Source organism: Mandrillus leucophaeus, unplaced genomic scaffold (genome assembly GCF_000951045.1).
Source record: "Mandrillus leucophaeus isolate KB7577 unplaced genomic scaffold, Mleu.le_1.0 Scaffold411, whole genome shotgun sequence".
NCBI classification, from domain to species: domain Eukaryota; kingdom Metazoa; phylum Chordata; class Mammalia; order Primates; family Cercopithecidae; genus Mandrillus; species Mandrillus leucophaeus.
In genome coordinates this window covers 2,439,720-2,444,582 of record NW_012104377.1, presented here as the reverse complement: position 1 = coordinate 2,444,582, position 4,863 = coordinate 2,439,720, and the positions used below count along the sequence as shown (strand labels likewise).

At 47.4% G+C, this 4,863-nt stretch overlaps 1 pseudogene; it reads right to left on the bottom strand.

The window, feature by feature from the left end:
- Positions 1-423: 423 nt before the first annotated feature.
- LOC105548464 lies at positions 424-1,535 on the bottom strand (annotated as a pseudogene).
- Positions 1,536-4,863: the final 3,328 nt, after the last annotated feature.

The following is a 4,863-nucleotide window of genomic DNA, read 5'->3' as shown; positions in this document are numbered from 1 at the left end:
AGGTGATGTTTACAAGGGCAACTACCACAGTCAGAGATATCCTACACCTGGGTGGCCTCTGGGTGTTTGGGAAGGATCATAAGTACTAAATATAATACAAAAGGAAAAAAGAGGGGCAACGGAGTTGGGTCTGGCCTAAAAGCTTATGATCTGACTCATAGACACCTGAAAACATTCGAGAGAAGGGGAGGAAGGTCTGTGCTTTGGGAGGATATGAGTGCACGCACGTAGGACAGTACATCTGTCACTTTGAGAGTGTACTCGAACATTTTCATGCCCTAAATAATGACGTGAGTGTTACTTGGGCTCTTCTAAGGACTAAAATGTGCTAAGTGCAAACACCGACTATGTGCTTTTTTTTTTCTTGACCTCTGAATTTTTTATTGCCCTCCTGTTCCCCAAAGGGCACCCTGCTTCTGGGGCTTAGTGTCTCAGAACTTCGGTGTCATTGGTCTCAGACATCACTTTGCCATCCACTATCGGGCAAGTGGGGGTCTTTTGGATGGTTTGCATGGAGCTGCTGCTGTCCAGGGCATCACCAAAATTGAAGTCCTCGCCATCTCCCAGCAGGCAGCAGTACGTGGCGACCTCAGCCTCCAGCTTGACCTTAATGTTCAGCAGGGCCTGGTACTTCTGGGCCTGGCCCTGTCCCTCTGCCCAGGTCTGTGCCAGCTCTGACTCCAGGCGCAGCAGGATCCCATTGAACTGTTCCATCTGCAGAGTGTAGCAGGCCTCCACCTGCTTCAGGCTGTTCTCCAAGCTGGCCTTCAAATTTTTCATACAGTCCAGATTGATACCCAAGGACTGGACTGTATGTGTCAGCTCCGTGAGCATCATCGCAGCAGCTCCAACCTCAGCGGACTGCGTGGTGACCACTGTGGTGCTCTCCTCAATCTTCTGAGACCAGTACTTCTCTAGCTCCTCTCAGTTCTTCTGAGTCAGCTCATTGTATTGGGCCCAGATGTCCACCATGACCTTGGCGAGGGCCTGAGATTTGGGGGTATCTACTGTCACGGTCAACAGAGCTGGCAATCTGGGCTTGTAGGCCTTTTCCTTCCTCTTCATGGTTCTTCTTCAGGAAGAGCAGCTCCTCCTTGAGAGCCTTGATCTCTGTCTCCAGCTGCAGCTGAGTGATACTGATGTCATCAATGACCTTGTGGAGCCCATGGATGTCATTCTTCACAGACTGGCACATGGCCAGCTCTGTCTCATACTTGACTCTAAAGTCATCAGCAGCAAGACACGCATTGTCGATCTGCAGAATGATGTGGGTATTGTCAACAGTATTTGTGAAGATCTGAGTCCTCAGGTCCTCGATGGTCTTGAAGTAGTGGTCCCAGTTTCTGATCTACGGCAGCTTCTTCTCCAGATGCTCCCAGATTTTGCTTTCCAGCTTCCCGTTTTCTGTCTCCAGGTTCCTCACTCTGTCCAGGTAGAAAAAATGCCACGTGGTCATTTAGGCTTTGCATGGTCTCCTTCTCATTCTGGATGCCTCCCATTCCTGCCAGACCCCCTGACCTTTCCTGCAGCCACATCCCTGTGTGTCTGGAATTGATGGGTTCCTTGGTCTCGTTGACTTCAAGAATGAAGCCAGCCACAGACCCTCGTAGAGAGTGTTACAGTTCTTAAAGATAGTATGTCTGGAGTTTGTTCCTTCAGACGTTCAGATGTGCCTGGAACTTCTTCCTTCTGGTGGGTTTATGGTCTCCCTGACGAGTTATGCTGCAAACCTTCGCAGTAGGTGTTACAGCTCATAAAGCAACGTGGACCCAAAGAGTGAGCAATACCAACATTTATTGCAGAGAGAGAGAGAACAAAGCTTCCACACCTTGGAACGGAAGGCAAGGGGGTTGTCACTGGTTGGTTCGGGCAGCCTGCTTTTATTCCCTTAGCGGGCCCTACTCACATCCTGCTGATTGGTCCATTTTATAGAGAGCTGATTGGTCCATTTTATAGAGAGCTGATTGGTCCATTTTATAGAGAGCTGATTGGTCCATTTTACAGTGAGCTGATTGGTCCGTTTTGACAGAGTGCTGATTGGTACATTTACAATCCTCTAGCTAGACATAAAAGTTCTCCAAGTCCCCACTAGGTTAGCTAGATACAGAGTACTCATTGGTGTATTTACAAACCTTGAGCTAGACACAGAGTGCTGATTGATGTATTTGCAAACCCTGAGCTAGACACAGAGTGCTGATTGGTGTATTTACAATCCCTTAGCTAGACATAAAAGTTCTCCAAGTCCCCACTAGACTCAGGAGCCCAGCTGGCTTCACCTAGTGGATCTGGCACCGGGGCAGTGGGCGGAGCTGCCTGCCAGTCCTGCACCATGCACTGGTACACCTCAGCCCCTGGGCGGTTGATGGGACCCAGCGCAGCGGAGCAGGGGGCAGTGCTCCTCAGGGAGGCTCGGGCTGCCTGAGAGCCCACCGTGGGGTGGGGGGTTCAGGCATGGCAGGCTGCAGGTCCTAAGCCCTGCCCCCTGGGGAGGCAGCTGAGGCCCAGCGAGAACTCTTAACACAGGGCTGTCCTGGGGGACCCGATACACCCACTGCAGCTGCTGGCCTGGGCGCTAAGCCCCTTACTGCCCTGGGTCAGCAGTTCTGGCTGGCTGCTCTGAGTGCTGGGACCGTGGAGCTCACGCCTGCACCTGCTGGAACTCACGCTGGCCTGTGAGCACTGCACGCAGCCCCGGTTCCCGCCTGCGCCTCTCCCTCCACACCTCTCCACAAGCAGAGGGAGCCTGGGCCAGCCTTGGGCTCCCCAGCTGCAGCCCTCTCCAGTCTCGGCCAGCCCAGAGGGGGGCTCCCACAGTGCAGTGGCAGGCTTAAGGGCTCCTCAAGCACCACCAGGGTGGATGCCAAGGCAGAGGAGGCGCCAAGAGCGAGGGCTGCTAGCATGTTGTCACCTCTCACCTGGACCCCAAGCCACCCTGAAAGCTGGTGGAGTGGGACATAGAGATCTGGAACCAGAGTCTCCAGCGCCTGCATAGACGCTGGCCACACTTCTGACTGGTGGGTGCGGTAGCTAGGCACCTGGACAGAACCAAGGGACCCGTAGGTGGTGGGGAAGCAAGTGTGTGAGGTTCAAACTGTCCCGGCCGGGGGTAGAGTGAGAGGACAGATCAGGCTTGGCTGAAGGCTTTGTTGTTGTTGTTGTTGTTTTTGAGATGGAGGTTCGCTCTTGTCGCCCAGGCTGGAGAGCAATGGCGCGATCTCGGCTCACCGCAGCCTGTGCCTCCCGCGTTCAAGTGATTCTCTTGCCTCAGCCTCCCAAGTAGCTAGGACTACAGGCATGTGCCACCACGCCTGGCTAATTTTATATTTTTAGTAGAGACTGGGTTTCTCCATGTTGGTCAGGCTGGTCTCGAACTCCTGACCTCCGGTGATTCACCTGCCTCGGCCTCCGAAAGTGCTGGGATTACTGGCATGAACCACTGCTCCCGGCCTGCTCTGTTTTTATATTAGCATGTAAACCAATGACTACAGTTATATAGACCACAGGCACCAAAAACTATATGTAATCTGAAAATATGTAACTGAGACATTAGGTTTTAAAAACGTATAGAAAAGACACTTGTGATTAACACTTCATATTATAGTATTACATCATAAACAAATTGTGATTAATTACCTTTAGGAAAATCTGCTCTATAGACTGAGAAGGGGGAAGTGTTGCTTCAGTACAAACCATCTTTTTGTTGCTTTGGGTTTATGTTAATGTTTTGTTTCCTTGAGTTCCTATATACTATATCATATTATATAGGGTGGGAATAGTTATATAGTTTTTGCTTAATAAAACATTGTTTTGGGACATTTGTTATTCCTTACCTGGGAACAGAAATCCAACATAACAAAAATTAGGGAAGATATTCTGAGAATTAGGTAACAGGAAGTAGGAATGCAGAAACAAAAGAGGAAGGGGCAAAATATAAAGTTTTATTTGCTAGAAACAGTATTTTGCAAAAGGAAAGAGAATGGAGGGGGTCAAAAATTTGGAGAAACACTATAGATGATGTTGTCCTCAGTTGTCACTGTGTACATTAACATGTTAAAGGTTCTGAAAAGTCCCATAATAAAAAAGCTAATGTAACTTGGATAAACAACTCATTTTGATCATCTTACTTTTTAAACATTTTAAATTTTTACATAATATCTATTAATAATTTATGGAACTATTGTTCTGTACCACATTTTGGGAAGTTGGTCCAGAACTCATATTGGTTCAACCCTTGTCCTCTAATGAAGGTACTTGTCTTATCCAGTTTGAAGCTGATAATTAAAATAATAATAAAAATACCTTAATTGTATAGCACTGTTCAGTTAATGAAATGCTATCACATCTACTCTCTCTGTTGGTCTTTATGACAGCAGTCTGAGGTAGACAATATTGTTCTCATTTCACAGATGAGGGAACTGAGACACAGAGCGTTTAGGTGGTTGTTATGGCAACATGTAGAGAAGAGAAGGGAGTTGAACCTTAGTCTTCTGCATTTAAATGGCAGGCTTATATTGATTATGCTGTTGAAAGTGTTTTTATGTAAATGTATGTACTTGATGAAATGTATATAACTGGCTGGGAGGGGGAAGAGAGAGGGAGAGAGATTGAGAAAGAGAGAGACAGATATTGCGATGTGATGATCAGACTGCAGGTTACAGAACCTAATCATCTTCTATATCGCCAATGGAAATTGGAGAAACAGTTTATTGGATTTCATAATGACTCTATGTTTATGATCATTTAAATTATTCAGTTAAAGTTTTTTTTTTTTTTTAAGTAGAAATACTATTTATTTATTTATTTAAGATGGAGTTTAGCTGTTGCCCTCCAGTCTGGAGTGCAATGGCACGATCTTGGCTCACT